Here is a 17,904-nt window from a genome sequence, read left to right on the forward strand (position 1 = left end):
AGTCTCACTCTTCAAATCATTCTCTATACCCAGCTAGAGGGATATCATCAAGTCAGGTTTCTGTTTAAAATCCTCCAGTGGCTTTCCATTGTCTTTCAAATACAGCCAAATACTTAACATAGATATGTCAGGATGATATAAGAAATATTAAGTGGTGGTCCCCAACCCCACTGTAGTACACACTGATCCATTCTCTCTCCTCCTCTAAACACTTGCTGCTCTTTGTATTTGTACCACTTCACCAGCACCGTCTTGGTCAGCCTGCTCTTAGTTGGAAAATATATGGCTGCTCTCCCCAGCCCACCTGGGATCATCTTTATTTGAGAGACTGTGCTCAGGTCCAACTCTCAGGCACCGCATGCAGGTCCTGTACTATAATCTTACTCAGTGAGTATACTGTCCAAATTTTTTGAATGTCTAGCTTGTTAATTTTTTGGCTTAAACTTAAAAGCCAAGAATTTTAAGTTTCTGTTTTTGGCTTTCTTTGCAACACTTTCTTTGCCTCTTAGGGAAAAATATCCCTTGGCTTATAGTCCAAGTGGTGAAGGGTTGAAAGTTTAAAAAGTTCTGGGATTAAAAACACATCAGTTAGGGCTGGGTACAGTGACTCATGCCTGTAATACCAGAGCTTTGGGAGGCTGAGGCAGGAGGATCACTTGAGGCCAGGAGTTCAAGACCAGCCTGAGCAACATAACAAGACTCTGTATCTACAAAAAATTTAAAAATTAGCTATTCACAGTAGCAAAGACAGAAATCAATCTTGGTGCCCATCCATAGCGGACTGGAGGGTAAAAAATGTGGTACATATATACTATGGAGTACTACACAGCCATAAACACACACACACACACACACACACACACACACACACAAACACACACACACAATTGGCTGGGTGCAGGGGCTCACATCTGTAATCCCTGCACTTTGGGAGGCTGAGGCAGGTGGATCACTTGAGGTCAGGAGTTCAAGACCAGCTTGGTCAACATGGTGAAACCCCATCTCTACTAAAAATACAAAAATTAGCCAGGCGTGGTGGTACATGCCTGTAATCCCAGCTAGCTGGGAGGCTAAGGCAGAAGAATTGCTTGAACCCAGGAGGTGGAGGTTGCAGTGAAGTGAGATCGTGCCACTGCACTCCAGCCTAGGTGACAGAGCAAGACTCCATGTCAAAAGAAAAAAAAAGGACAAAATCATGTTCCTTGCAGCAACATAGATTCAGTTGGAGGTCATTATCCTAAGCGAATTAATGCAGAAACAGAAAACTAAATACCATACATTCTCGCTCATATGTGAGAGCTAAGCATGGGGTGTATATGGACATAAAGAGGGAAACAACAGACACTGGGGACTACAAGAGTGGGGAGGAAGGGGAGCAAGGGCTGAGAAACTACCTGTTGGGTACTATACTCACTACCTAGGTGATGTGTTCAATCATACCCCAAACTTCAGCATCATGCAATATACTCTTGTAACAAACCTGTGCATGTACCCCTTGAACCTAAAAGTTGTAAAAAAAAAAAAAAAGAAGTATAAAAAAATTAGCTGAGCATGGTGGTAGCCTGTAGTCTGAGCTACTTGGGAGGCTGAAGTGAGAGGATTGCTTGAGCCTAGAAATGTGAGACTGCAATGAGCTATGCAGTGAGCCACTGCACTTTAGCCTGGGCGATAGAGTGAGACTTGGTCTCTAAAAAAAACTATCAGTTAGCACTCTACAAATTACCTTAATGCATTGGCTAAAATATCCTATACTATTTGGCGTCTATGTACAGCCCACCACTCTCTTCAGCTTTACTGGGGGAAAGCCATGTGGACTTGTACTTCCTCGATTAGACTGTGCTCTCTCCCACTTTTTGGCCTTCACACATACTGACCCATCTACCTGGAATATGTTTTTCTCCTTATCTCTGCCGGTTTACTCTCCACGTCTCCATCTAAATATCATTTCCTTAGGAAGAACATCTTTGATCACATATATATAAGATTAGGTCCCCTATCAAACATTCCCAGGATACTTAGAATTTCTTTCAACCTGTAATTTATGCCCTTATTATTACTTACAATTATTTGCAAGTAATAATATTTAACGTCTATCTGCCTATGTTTAACAGAACTTAAGCTATAAATTCCATGTGTCTGTTTTGTTCTCTAATATAATTTCAGTGTCTAAAATATACTAAGTGTTCAGTGAATATCTATGACTAACACCAAGGTCAAATTATTTTTGCATAGATAAACAGATATCTGTTTATCTGCAGTATCCTAAGATCGAAAAATATGTTGTTTAAAAAAAAGTTGCATCTGCAGCTACTTTGCAAATGCAAAGTATACTGAATGGATCAGAATTTTATCAATATCATGGAACCAATAGAAATTAGAAACAAATGTTTGCTTACATATATTACCCACATACCCTAGTTTTACACTTTCATCTATGTCAAAATAATCTTGTTGTTCTCATGGAACTCAGGCAACAACTTTAGAATAAGTAAATGGTGTATATATTTGAACTTGATTAAGTACAGGCACAGTAATAAAATACTATTTCTGCATAAGATTTTACTTGAAAAGAGAGCTTGAAAGGTAGTTTAAACAGTGGCTTTAACTCCTAGAGAAAGCAGAAACAGGACCTTTACAATAAGGTTGGAAGAAGAGTATAGAGTTCTCCTTTACACAAAGACCTGTGAGACATCTACAGGAGCATCATTTTTTTTACCTGAGCTGGTTTGTGGCTAGCTGACACATTTATAATAATACTCCTAGCCTTAGTTTTTATTCTTCTCTATTACTGTTATTCTATATAATCTTTCCTTCTGCAATTTACACAACCAAGATACATTTCTTAGTGGGCTGGAGGAAAGGAGAGGAAGGATTAAGGGAGAGGGGAGAGCCCTAAGGGAAAGAGCTGGGTCACAGACATCTCCCAGGCAACCTATAACACGGATTTTCCTGCCACCAGTCTTTTCATTCTTCAGCTTTACAACCCAGTAAGAAATATAAAATATATTTGATTCCATGTCATATTGGAAATGATACTAGGTTGGTTGGTTTTTCGAGACAGAGTCTTGCTCTGTCACCCAGGCTGGAGAGCAGTGGTACAATCTTGGCTCACTGCAACCTCTGCCTCCCAGGTTCAAGCAATTCTCCTGCCTCAGCCTCCTGAGTAGCTGGGATTACAGGTACAGGACACCAGGCCCGGCTAATTTTTGTATTTTTAGTAAAGACAGGGTTTTACCATGTTGGCCAGGCTGGTCTTGAACTCTTGGCATGATCCCCCCACTGCAGCTTCCCAAAGTGCCAGGATTACAGGTGTGAGCCACTGCACCCAGCCATGATACTAGATTTATATCATCTTCAGGACAACCATGGTTTGTATCACATTAATGAAATAATTTACCTACAGCAGTGATTCTCTGAAGTCTCAACAGAGAATCCATCACTAATCAACTTCCAGACCTGAGTCATCAAATCCATTACAGCTGACAACAATATAGCATCTTCACTTGGATATCAAACCCAACCTGTCTCAAATGGAACTCATTATCTTACTCCACAGACTGGTTTCCCTTCTTAATTTCCCTGTGTGAACCAGTGCTATGGTCATTATCCCAGTCAGGCAAGCTTACAACCTAGGAGCTATCTTTCACCTCTCTCTTTTCCCATTCTCACAGTACAGGAAAGAGGGATGGAATTAGGAACTGCTGTCTGTTCCACCCACTAACAAGGGCTAGACACTGACATCAGAGAGTTGTCAAGGTGTAGTCCAAGGTCTTTGTAGGTCAGAATGCCCTGCGGCACTTGTTAAAAGTGTGGACTTCCCACCACACCTCAAACCTACTCAGTCAGGGTTGGGTGGGGGAATTGACATTTTAAATTAGACTCCCAGGAAACTTTTAAGGCCAACTAAAGAGATTCAGTGCTCTAGAAGAAATGACTCAATTACAGAGAGACACATGTGGAGGAGCAGCAAAGTGAATAAGGCACCCTGTCCAAAAGGCACAATAGAGATTCAAGGGGAAGCCATCGTGTCCCAAGCAGATGGTGAAACATAGAAGCAAAAAATTGATAGGTAAGAGGTCAGTACTTCTAAGCTCACATTTACATCTGTTTGTGAATAGCCTTTGCCAGGATAGGGCAGGAGAGACTCTAGTTCCCCAAAAGTTGGACCAATCAGAACAAGTCATGCCAGAGCCTAGTTCTGAGCATTAAAGCACACAGGGGAGGAACAGAAGCAACTCAAGTAAACCTGGCACTCCAGGGTTATCACTGGCTGGTTGGATCCCAGCTCTCTATGACAAGAGACTTAGGGAATAATACAGGAGGCAGGAAGTTAGACGGAATCATTGAGGGTTTCATCTGTATCAGCCAGGATTTGGTTGCCAATAAAAGAAACCATTTTAGCTACTTTAAACTTACAGAGATTTAATATAATGGATTAGGAGCTTTCAAAATTATTGGAAAAGCTGGGGAAACAGGATCCAGGCTGAGCTTCCATGAATAATTGCCAGAAGTGCCTACCATGGTAGCTATTTCTTTTGCCCTCCTCAGAAAACTGAGGTCTGATCAGAAAGCTGGGGAATAAGGACACGGCTGCCCCCACTGCTGGCACACTGCCTCAGTCCAGATCTAAGCAAGCAAAATGGATATCCTTGGCACCTACAGAAGTAGGCAGCCAGGCCTCTGCCATGTTGCCATACAAAAACTTGGAGCCTCCACATTACAGCTTGCTAGTGGAAACATCAGAAATGTTGTTACCAGAAAGAGGTCCAATCCAGACCACAGGAGAGGGTTTTTGGACTTCACACTAGAAAAAATTCAGGGCAAGTCCATAAAATGAAAGGAAGCTTATTAAGAAAATAAGGCCCAGGACCAGACGGGTCACAACCAAATTCTACTACAGGTACAAACAGGAGCTGGTATCACTCCTTCTAAAACTATTCCAAACAATACAAAAAGAGGGAATCCTCCCTAACTCATTTTATGAGACCAACATCATCCTGATACCAAAACCTGGCAGAGACACAACTAAAAAAAGAAAATTTCAGGCCAATATTTATGATGAATATTGATGCAAAAATCCTCAATAAAATACTGGCAAACTGAATTCAATAGCACATGAAGAAGCTTACCTATCACAATCAAGTAGGCCTCATCCCTGGGATGCAAGGCTGGTTCAACATACGCAATTATATAATCCATCACACAAACAGAAGCAAAGACAAAAACCACATGGTTATCTCAATAGATGCAGAGAAGGCCTTATGCAAAATTCAACAGCCCTTTATGCTAAAAACTCTCAATAAACTAGGTGTCAATGAAAAGTATCTCAAAATAGTAAGAGCTATTTATGACAAACCCACAGCCAATATCATACTGAATGGGCAAAAACTGGAAGCATTCCCTTTGAAACTGGCACAAGACAAGGATGCCCTCTCTCACCACTCCTATCCAACATAGTATTAGTTGACAGGTTGCCCTGTCCAGAGCTTCTTTTCAGTTGGGAAAAAAGGAAGTCAAATTGTCTCTATTTGCAGATGACATGATTGTCTATTTAGAAGACCCCATCGTCTCAGCCCAAAATCTCCTCCAGCAGATAAGCAACTTCAGCAAAGTCTCAGGATACAAAATCAATGTGCAAAAATCACAAGCATTCCTATACACCAATAACAGACAAACAGAGAGCCAAATCATGAGTGAACTCCCATTCACAATTGCTACAAAGAGAATAAAATACCTAGGAATATAACTAAAAGGAATGTGAAGAACCTCTTCAAGGAGAACTACAAAGCACTGCTCAAGGAAATAAGAGAGGACACAAACAGATGGAAAAACGTTCCATACTCATGGTTAGGAAGAATCAGTATCTTGAAAATGACCATACTGCCCAAAGTAATTTATAGATTCAATGCTATTTCCATCAAGCTACCATTCACTTTCTTCACAGAATTGGAATAAAACCACCATACACTTCATATGGAACCAAAAAACAGCCTGCATACCCAAGACAATCCTAAGCAAAAAAACAAAAAACAAACAAACAAAAAAAAACAAAAACTCAAAGCCGGAGGCATCAGACTACCTGACTTCAAACTATACTACAAGCCTACAGTAATCAAAACAGCATGATACTGGTATCAAAACAGAGATATAAACCAATAGAACAGAACAGAGGCCTCAGAAATAACACCATACATCAACAACTATCTGATCTTTGACAAATCTGACAAAAACAAGCAATGGGGAAAGGATTCCCTATTTAATAAAAGGTGTTGGAATAACTGGCTACCCACATGCAGAAAGCCGAAACTGGATCCCTTCCTTACACCTTATACAAAAATTAACTCCAGATGGATTCAATATCTAAATATAAGACCTAACACCATAAAAACTCTAGAAGAAAACCTAGGCAATATCATTCAGGACATAGGCATAGGCAAGGACTTCATGACTAAAACACCAAAAGCAATGGCAACAAAAGCAAAAATAGAAAATAGGATCTAATTAAACTCCAGAGCTACTGCACAGCAAAATAAACTATCATTAGAGTGAACCAGCAACCAACAGAATGGGAAAAAAAAATTGCAATCTGCACATCTGACAAAGGACTAATATCCAGAATCTACAAAGGAAGTAAGCAAATGTACAAGAAAAAAACAAACAACCCCATCAAAAAGTGGGCAAAGGATATGAACAGACACTTCTCAAAGAAGACATTTATGCAGCCAACAAACATGAAAAAAAGCTCATCATCACTGATCATTAGAGAAACGCAAATCAAAACCACACTGAGGTACCATCTCATGCCAGTTAGAATGGCAATCATTAAAAAATCAGGAAACAACAGATGCTGGAGAGGATGTGGAGAAATAGGAATGCTTTTACACTGTTGGTGGGAATGTAAATTAGTTCAACCATTGTGGAAGACAGTGTGGCCATTTCTCAAGAATCTAGAAATAAAAATACCATTTGACCCAGCAATCCCATTACTGGGTATATATAATAGAAATCATTCTATTATAAAGACACATGCATACATATGTTTATTGTGGCACTGTACACAATAGCAAAGACTTGGAACTAACCCAAATGCCCATCAATGATAGACTGGATAAAGAAAATGTGGCACATATACACCATGGAATATTATGCAGCCATAAAAAAGGATGAGTTCAAGTCTTTTGCAGGGACATAAATGAAGCTGGAAGCCATCGTCTTCAGCAAACTAACACAGTAACAGAAAACCAAACACTGTATGTTCTCACTCATAAGTGGGTATTAAGCAATGAGAACACATGGACACAGGGAGGGGAACATTACATGCCAGGGCCTATTGGGGGGATGGGGAACTAGGGGAGGGATAGCATTAGGAGAAATACCTAATGTAGATGACAGGGTGATGAATGCAGCAAACCACCATGGCACATGTATACCTCTGTAACAAACCTGCATGTTCTGCACATGTACCTAAGAACTTAAAATATATATATAAAAAAAGAAAGTAAAGAAATAAAAGAATGCCTACTCTATACACAGAGCAGCAGCATGGGCTGCTTGACAAGAGTATACTTATAGCTATCTCTTGATTATATGCTAAAAAAGGGGTGGGTTATTCATGAGTTTTCCAGGAAAGGGGTGGAGATTTTCCAGAACTGAGGATCCTTCCCCTTTTTAGACTATATAGGGTAACTTCCAGATGTTGTCATGGCATTTGTAAATTGTCATGGCGCTGGTGGGAGCTAATGCATTGTAATTAGTGTATAATGAGCAGCAAGGACGACCAGAGGTCACTTTCCTCACAATCTTGGTTTCAGTGGGCCTAGGCTTCCCAAAGTGTTGGGCTTACATCTCATTTTATCAGCTGGGTCTTTGTGACCTATATCTTGTGCTGACCTCCTAGCTCATCCTCTAACTAAGAATGCCTAAACTCCTGGAATGCAGCCAGTAGGTCTCAGCCTTATTTTACCCAGCCTCTCTTCAAGATGGAGTTCCTCTGGTTCAAACAACTCTCACAATGTCAGCTTTGTATTACTTTACTTGTCCAGATATCAGTTTCATACATCTGTTTGGCAAAGGCTGGGTCACATATGGAATCTGACGGAGTCTGAGAAATGAAGGCTGCAAGTTTGTCCTGTACAAAGGGGAGAGGGGTAGAGTTGTATAGGCCCTATATGATATCTCTCTAGGCATCTAGTCACCTGTAAGCTTCTCCACTAGAATGAAAGTTATCAGAAGCCAGGGATCTATTGTTTACCATTTCAGGGGCCCCATCACTTCACAAAATGTCCAACGAATAGTCGGGGTGTTGTGGGGGTGGAGAAGGAAAGAAGGTAGCAAGGAAGGAAAGAAGTTCAAGACTAGGTCAAGGCATTAAACAGGAAACTCAGTTTTGATGGTATTTAAAACCTAAAATGAAGCAGGGACGGACACTAATAATTATTATTTCCTAGTAGTATTTGCTTTTAGTCTAATTCTCTTCATTTCCAAGCTGATGAACTTAATACAGTTGACATTCCTTAAGTATGGAAAAAATCAATTGTCTCCTAACTGGTACCTTGCCCAATTTATCCCCAGTCTTTCCCATGCTAGTATATGCTACACACCAATCTCTGGACTAGGTTTCCTAAAACATGGTCTTCCAACTTTTTACTTGCAAACACTTCCAAAAGAATTTCTTAAAGCTTGTATCCTCTTGCACATTTTTAAGCTGACATCTAAAATTCTTCATTCCATGTTAAAATAGCTGCAAAGGATGTAACTTCCAATGTTCTGTAAATATTGTCATTTTAAAATAAAAATATTATAGCACTTTAAAAATATATCTAATAGAATCTAAATACCACATCATCCATTTTTTTAAAAATACATGAACAAGCTATTCTTTAATAATCAGAAATTTTGTATTTTTCCTTTTTCTCCTTGAACTCATATTTCTGTTCTTCTACCACCAAAAAATTGTATCCTAATTTGACATATTTATTCCTAAAAGTCTTTTTATCAATTATCTTAATTACCACAATAAAAGTATATATGTTGAAATTACTTCCTGTGACCATGAAGTTATCTTTAAGAATTATTCTGGATTGAATTATCATCTCAATTATTATTATAATGCTATTGACAAAACAACATGAATACATTACAATTTCTGATAAGTAATTATTAAACAGAAAAAGTAAATTTTTGAAAATTATTATTATTATTATTATTTTGAGACGAAATCTCCCTCTGTTGCCAGGCTGGAGTGCAGTGGCACGGCTCACTGCAACCTCCACCTCCCAGGTTCAAGTGATTCTCCTGCTTCAGCCTCCAGAGTAGCTGGAACTACAGGCATGTACCACCAAGCCCAGCTAATTTTTGTATTTTTAATAGAGATGTGGTTTCACTATGTTGGCTGGGCTGGTCTTGTACTCCTGACCTCATGATCCAGCTGCCTCAGCCTTCCAAAGTGCTGGGATTAAGGGCATGAGCCACTGAGTAAATTTTTATTTAAATCTATCTCTTAACTAGCTGTATGGAGCCTGGCTGGTTTTGCTAAAATTAGGTCAGCTATCATGGATAATAATTACTTATTGGGGCCAGGCCTGGTGGCTCACACCTGTACTCCCAGCACTTTGGGAGGCCGAGACCGGCAGATCACTTGAAGTCAGAAGTTCTAGACCAGCCTGACCAACATGGAGAAATCCCATCTCTACTCAAAATACAAAATTAGCCAGGCATGGTTGTGCATGCCTGTAACCCCAGATACTCGGGAGGCTGAGGCAGGAGAATTGCTTGAACCTGGGAGGCAGAAGTTGTGGTGAGCCAAGATTGCACTACTGCACTCCAGCCTGGGCAACAAGAATGAAACTCCGTCTCAAAAAAAAAAAAAAAATTACTTATTGCTATACTGAGACATGGTTCAATCTGTTTCATTCCCCCTACCTTTTTCTGTTTTATTATTAATGTAAATGCCGAGAAAAGTTATTTGTATAAATAAATCGATAGGAATAGAAACAATGCTCTCAATTCTTTGCACTCTGTCAGAATCATGTCAAAAATCTTGGGGCAATCTAACTTCAAAAATTATTTTTTAATGATCTATCAGGTGACAACTCAATTGCAGACCTTCCTACAAAGATCTATAAATTGCTTATTAATAGCAAACTAGGAAACCATCTAATTGCAAAAGAATTTGTTATGCATTTATTAATGTGACACCAAACATGGATGGAATTGGAAGCAATTATCCTAACTGAAATAAATCGGAAACAGAAACTTAAATATTCATGTTCTCAGTTACAAGTGCAAGCTAAATAGTGGGTACACATGGACATATGTTGTGGAATAATAGACACTGGAGACTACAAAACATAGGAGGGTGGGAGGAGGATGAGGGTGATTACCTATTGGTAATAACCAATGGGTAAATGAGGTACTCACCACTTCAAACTTTATCCTTTCTTTGTCTTGCAAACATTCCAATTACACTCTTTTAGTTATTTTTAAATGTAATTAAATTATGGTTGACTGTAGTCACCCTGTTGTGCTATCAAATACCAGATATTATTCATTCTATCTAACTATATTTTTGTACTCATTAACCACCTCCATTTCCCCACCCCCTGCAATCCCCACTACCCTTTCCAGTCTCTGGTAACCTTCATTCTACTCTCTATCTCCATGAGTTCAATTGTTTTAATTTTAAGCTCCCACAATTGAATGAGAACATGCAAAGTTTGTCTTTGTGTGCTTGGTTTATTTCACTTAACATAATGACCTCCAGTTCCATCCACGTTGTTGCAAATGACAGGATCTCAAGGAATTTGCTTTTTAACAAGCACTCCAACCGATTCAGATGCAGGTGGTCCTTAGGTTCTACCTGGGAAACATTCACCTAAAGGGCAAGCATCCTGGAAAATGTATAAGTTGAAATTTGCAGAGGTGATTTATAAAACGAAAAAATTAACAACTAGGGTGTGTTAATTAAGCTGGCTTTGGGGCAAGGAGAACCACTACAAAGTGTGTATGTATGAATTCAGTGTCGATTTAAACAGAATCACAACCTTGCCTATGGTAATTATTCATATCCAAGGGATCTCTGAGGTTCAAAGGTGAGCTCACCCTATGCTCTTGAGTCTGTGTGCTCTCAAGGGGAAAAAGAGGACCCACTGAGTCACCTTACATTCTTGTAACAAAACATTTTATAAACTGAAGAAGGGCTGAAGACATCACACTATATAAACTACCACAGGCTAAACAATTTGAATTAAAGACAAACCTGATTTTAGCAAGATCTTTACTGTCCCAGAATGCCTGGAGCTCTTAAAAAACAATTTTTTTTAACAGGTGGAGCGGGGGTGCTATAAAGAAAATGAATCAGTATAAAGTGACACATTGTAACAGAGAGGAAAATATTTCTACATTTACATTTGTTAGTATTTACTGTTTTGTTTTTTGAGGGGTGGTCGGATGGAGTCTCACTCTCTCGCCCAGGTTGGAATGCAGTGGCACAATCTTGGCTCACTGCAACCTCCACCTCCTGGGTTCAAGCAATTCTACTGCCTCAGCCTCCCAAGTAGCTGGGATTACAGGTGTGCACCAGTATGCCCAGCTAATTTTTGTATTTTAGTAGAGATGGGGTTTCACCATGTTTACCAGGCTGGTCTTGAACTCCTGACCTCAGGTCATCTGCCTGCCTCGGCCTCGAAAAGTGCTGAGATTACAGGGGTGAGCCACCATGCCTGGCCACATTTGGTAGTATTTATTCACTAGTGTTTGTAATAAAGTTGTGTTGTAAAATAAAAAACAGTAACAGGCTGAAATAAGAAGTGATAAACTCTTTGGGGGTTAAAGAATTTCTGGTAAACATTAACTTACTAGATTTGTAGTATATGTTTAGTTGTCTACTTACCTTTAGAATTCCTAAAATATTATTTATCTACATATGAATATATATATTAAATTTTTTTTACAGGAAAAGTATAAGGTCTTTATAAGCCATTCAAATTCCCCTAAACTATGGGGATAATAAACTGATTATTTTTTGTTTTGTTTTGTTTTTCAGAGATAGGGTCTTGCTGTGTTGCCCAGGCTAGAGTGCAGTGGCATGACCATGGTTCACTGCAGCCTCAACCTCCTGAGCTCAAGCAATCCTCTGGCCTCAGTCTCCTGAGTAGCTGGGACTACAGGCATGTGCCACTAAGTCTAGCTAATTTGAACATTTCACTAAGTTGCCCAGGCTGGTCTTGAACTTCTGGGCTCAAGTGATCCTTCTACCTAGGCCTTACAAAGTGTTGGAATTACACATATGAGCCACTGCATCCGGCCTAGGTGATTTTTTAGAAAACTTTTTGTCATTAAACATTTCAAACATATGCAAATATATACTAATACAATGAAACTGCTCTGGTTTTCGATTCTTTATTTCTTCTGACACTGGGGCTTTTTTCTTTTTCTTTTTTTTTTTTCCAAATTCAGCTGTGTATACATTTTTGTTTGTTATATTTTATCTAGCATTTCTAGCTATATGCTGGGAAGTCTATCTATATATGTCTAATATTATTTTATCTGCACTCCCCACATTGCCTTCTCCTCCCCTCACTGGATTACGTTAAAGGAAGTGTCACATCGTTTTATCCTTATTATTTTAGTATATATCTCCAAAAAGTGACTTTCTAAAAAACATAACCACAGCATTATTATCATACCTAAAAAATTAACAATATGGCCGGGCGCGGTGGCTCAAGCCTGTAATCCCAGCACTTTGGGAGGCCGAGGCGGGTGGATCACGAGGTCAAGAGATCGAGACCATCCTGGTCAACATGGCGAAACCCCGTCTCTACTAAAAATACAAAAAATTAGCTGGGCATGGTGGTGCGTGCCTGTAATCCCAGCTACTCAGGAGGCTGAGGCAGGAGAATTGCCTGAACCCGGGAGGTGGAGGTTGCGGTGAGCCGAAATCGCGCCATTGCACTCCAGCCTGGGTAACAAGAGCGAAACTCCGTCTCAAAAAAAAAAAAATTGTGAAGAAAAAATTAACAATATGTGACTATTTAAAAATACCTTAGAGCTGGCCAGGTGCAGTGGCTCACGCCTGTAATGCCAGCACTTTGGGAGGCCAAGGTGGGTGGATCATGAGGTCAGGAGATCGAGACCATCCTGGCCAACATGGTGAAACCCCATCTCTAAAAAAAAAAAAAAAAAAAAAAAAAACCTTAGAGCTTGCATAGCCAAAGGAGGAGGGTTCTCTTCAAAGGATCATCTTAAAAGGCTATAATTTCTCAAGGCATTTTATTTTTGTATACCTCTCAGGATTACTTTCAGGACTAGTAATATATTCTTTTAAGTATCCCAAATGGTGACAAATCTTCACTCTTCAAGGATAGATTTGACTTGAAAATAGCCAAAAGTCTTTAGGAATAAACCTTCATAAACGTTTGAAGTAATAAGACTGATTTTGCTAGAACGTAATATACACAGAGGCACAAGATGTGTCCATTTCATGGAAGGAGTCTGATGCTTGTAAACTAGCTCAGAAATTACCTACTGGATGACCAGAGGTGTTAGGTGAGAGAAAGAGCCCTATTGCATCAGGAGCTGAGGCAGGAGTGGATCCTAAGAGGGGAATGTGAGAGGCAGCTGAGAGCCAGCCAACTGGCAAGAGGGAGATATGCTTAATCTTTATACCCTAAATTCCAGTGGTTCCAGGCCACTTTCTGGGTTTATCTTGCATTTCAGACCTCCATACTTTTGCAAACAATGTTCCCTGTGATTGGAATGCCTACTCCCACTGAGTAAACCCACTGGATGAATCTCTAGTCATCCTTTAAGGTCTTGATCAAATATTACCACATTATTTGACTCTCTCTGGCAAAATTAGTTGTTCCATTTTCTGGCCCAGTTGTACTTTGTAGGTGTCTATTTTAACGTCTCTGTGACGGTTTCATATTATTATGTATATATACCCCCAATAAGACTGGGAGTTTCATTTTTTTATCTTTGGCACATATACAGTGACTGGGACATAGTGGGCCTTCAGTAATCATTTGTTTATTACAGAGATATGATTAATAATCTATATATCTTTTTTGTTTTGAGACAGTCTTGCTCTGTTGCCCAGGCTGTAGTGCAGTGGCATGATTTCAGCTCACGGCATCCTCCGCTGCCCAGATTCAAGTGATTCTCCTGCCTCAGCCTCCTGAGTAGCTGGGACTACAGGCACGCGCCACCACACCCAGCTAATTTTTTTGTATTTTAGTAGAGACGGGGTTTCACCATGTTGGCCAGGATGGTCTCGATCGCCTGACCTCATGATCTGCCTGCCCTGGCCTCCCAAAGTGCTGGGATTACAGGCATGAGCCACCGCACCTGACCAATCTGTGTGTCTTTATATGGGTTAGACCCTCATAACAAAGCAGTTGCAGGCTATAAACATTATAGAACAAGGCAAAGAAGAAATACCTTATGTAAGAGCAGTTTTTGCAACAGAGTCCCTAGAAATTTCAGATCTTGACAGTGTAAAATTATAGCACAGAACTGCCCAAAGATATGTTGACAATTTCTTTCCCTCTCTTTTTAAAAATACATTTTCCAAATCATTTTTTTAGATCAGACTTATTTTATTTTTCTTTGAGGGGTTAGTGTTTGAAAAGCTAGTGAATTAAGACTGGGCACAGTGGCTCACACCTGTAATCCCAGCACTTTGCGAGGCCGAGGTGGGCAGATTACAAGGTCAGTAGTTTGAGGCCAGTCTGGCCAACATGAAGAAACCCCATCTCTACTAAAAATACAAAAATTAGCAGAAAATGGTGGTGAGCATCTGTAATCCCAGCTACTAAGAAGGCTGAGGCAGGAGAATCGCTTGAACCGGGGAGGTAGAGTTTGCAGTGAGCCGAGATGGTGCCATTGCACTCTAGCCTGGGTGACAAAAGTGAAACTTCATCTCAAAAAAATAAAAACTTGGCCAGGCACAGTGGCTCACGCCTGTACTCCCAGCACTTTGGGAGGCCAAGGTGGGCGGGTCACGAGGTCAAGAGATCGAGGCCATCCTGGCCAGGATTGTGAAACCCTGTCTCTACTAAAAATACAAAAATTAGCTGGGCGTGGTGGTGCACGCCTGTAGTCCCAGCTAATTGGGAGGCTGAGGCAGGAGAATTGCTTGAACCAGGAGGCGGAGGTTGCCATGAGCCGAGATCACACCACTGCACTCCAGCCTAGCGACAGAACAAGACTTGGTATCAAAAATAAATAAATAAAAAAAAATAAATAAATAAAAATTTAAAAGGAAAGAAAAGGTAGTGAATTAAGTACAAATTGAAATTGAGTTTGAACTTAGTTGATTCACATTTTTCTCAAAATAGATTTAGAAGGCAGAACACAAAGCATAAAAATAAATCATCTACTTCAGAGGAAACAGATGACTATCAGTCATTGTGTAAAAACTACAGAAACTTGATACAGTTCAAGCTAACACTTAATATGCCCTCCTGTCAGGACCATTCTTATACTCCTCTTTCGCTCCCATCTTCTGCCCCAGATGAAGAACAACCTCATTCACTCCTAATCAAATGACCAACTTGGCCTTTGGCCTTAGTAGGAAGTAAAAGCGCCTCTTCCAGCATTGTATCAGCAGTATGTGACACACCTACCAGACTTGCGGCAGAGTCTTAGGATGAGGAAGAAGTTTGTGGGTAGCCCAGGTGGGTAGAAAGGAGATAGAGAGAGCCACCTGTAAAGAACAATTGCATCTGATGTCACCTGTTCTTGGCTGAACCTGAATTTTATCAAGACCATAAAGTCCTCTGAGCCCTAGCTGGCTCACAACATATTTTCAAACTAGTTTGTTTTTCTTTAATCACTACGTCCACAAAAATTTTTACAACCCTTCTTGTCTGGTGGTAAAAATTCTATTAAACCATGTTTGTATGGAAATAACCTAATTTGGACATAGAAGAAACAGAACTGAATTAGTTGAACAAAAGGTTTGCTTGGTTCTCACAGTTGCATTGCACAACTTGGGCAAGGCATATCATGACATAAAAGATCATTATAATTCTACCCGGAAATCCGGCCAGACCACCTAGGTACTTACAGAAGCAGTTCAGCCTCCACAACATAGGAATGATTTCTCTGACTTCACGACACATGGCCTCTTGGATTCCATGACCATTTCTCAACTGGAGAATATATTAAATAAATTAACACTTGCTTTTTGGTAGTTTTATAAAGAAAATTTATTGTTTTTGAAATACAAAGAGAGTCCAAAATCATAGCTTAAAAAGAATGCATGCACACAAAGTTGGGAACACAGAAATGATCCAACAAGTAACAGTACCATTTGTATTTTGTTTGAAAAATAGCATATTTAAATTGTTACATATAAAAAATTTCATACTCCTAATAAAGAGAGTAAAAGTGAAACATTCAAGACCTCCTTTTACCTTTTTTTTTTCTTTTTGAGACAGGTTCTCTCACTCTGTCGCACAGACTGGAGTGCAGTGGCATGATCACAGCTCACTGCAGCCTCACCTCCCAGGCTCAAACAATCCTCTCACCTCAGCCTCCCAAGTAGTGGGAACTACAGTCAGGTCCCACCACATCCAACTAATTTTTAAATTTTTTTGAGACGGAGTTTCATTCTCGTTGACCAGGCTGGAGTACAAAGGCACTGTCTCAGCTTACTGCAACATCCGCCTCCAAAGTTCAAGTGATTCTCCTGCCTATGTCTCCCAAAAAGCTGGGATTTCAGGCACCTGCCACCACATCTGGCTAATTTTTTTGTGCTTTTTAGAAGAGACAGTGTTTCACCATGTTGGCCAGCCTGCCCTTGAACTCCTGATCTCAGGTGATCTGCCTGCCTCGGCCTCCCAAAGTCCTGGGATTACAGGCATTAGCCACCATGTCCAGCCTGTGAAACCCATTCTCTACTAAAAATACAAAAATTAGCTGAGAGTGGTGGCTCACCTCTGTAGTCCCAGCTACTCAGGAGACTGAGGCAGGAGAACCACCAGAACCAGAATCTCAGAGTGAGCCATCACGCCACTGCACTCCAGCCTGGGAGACAGTGAGACTCAAACAAAACAAAACAAAACAAAACAAAACAAAACAAAACAAAACAAAACAAAACAAAACAAAAACAGAAAAGAAAGGAGTCAGGAAAGTAGCATATTTTAAAATGAGTCTAACATTGTTATATAGAAATAATATAAAATTTACTAATCATGAGGTTATCCTTCCTTGGTTCTCAGTATTTGTTAGGGTTTAGTTGTAGCAATGTTTCTGCTTTGACTTTTCACATTTAAAAATATACACATTTCACAGAAATATAAGAAAAATAAAAGCTTATGGATACAGTACAAATTAATTGGAGATTCCAGGAAAAAGCAACCAAAATCTTTAAAGGACATATAATCAGACCTATAAGAACAAATTTTAAAAACTGAGCTTACAGTTCTACTTTGCATTTCAGAACAATTAGCATGAACTGTAATAAAACAGAAAGCTTTTCAGATGAAGCCATGCAAATATTATTTATATAATCAAAGATAATTTGCACTATAGTATCTAATACTAATACCTAATACTAATAATAGATAGAATTTGCTTTATGAATATAATCTGCTAAACCCTTTATTACTACTTCTAAATTTATTTGTTTTGTTAGTTTTTCAAAATTTACTTTAGATTCAGGGGGTACATGTGCAGGTAGGTTCCTGGATATATTGCATGATGCTGAGGTTTGGGGTACAAATGATCCCATCACCCAGGAACCTCCACCTCCTGAGTTCAAGCAATTCTTCTGCCTCAGCCTCCTGAGTAGCTGGGACTACAGGCATGTGCCACCATGCCTGGCTATTTTTGTATTTTTACAAAATACAAAATTTCACCATATGGGCCAGGCTGGTCTCAAACTCCTAACCTTGTGAT

At 39.7% G+C, this 17,904-nt stretch overlaps 1 long non-coding RNA gene across 1 annotated transcript in view; it reads right to left on the reverse strand.

Annotated features, from left to right (window-relative positions):
* Positions 1-15,318: 15,318 nt before the first annotated feature.
* The window catches only part of LOC116550382, a 30,723-nt gene continuing 28,137 nt past the window's right edge, over positions 15,319-17,904 (reverse strand). The window contains exon 3 of the long non-coding RNA XR_004268372.1: positions 15,319-16,154. This is a non-coding gene — a long non-coding RNA (uncharacterized LOC116550382). The remainder of the gene's footprint in view (positions 16,155-17,904) is intronic.

Source organism: Sapajus apella, unplaced genomic scaffold, assembly GCF_009761245.1.
Source record: "Sapajus apella isolate SASKATOON/1434 unplaced genomic scaffold, GSC_monkey_1.0 scaffold7, whole genome shotgun sequence".
Lineage (NCBI taxonomy): Eukaryota > Metazoa > Chordata > Mammalia > Primates > Cebidae > Sapajus > Sapajus apella.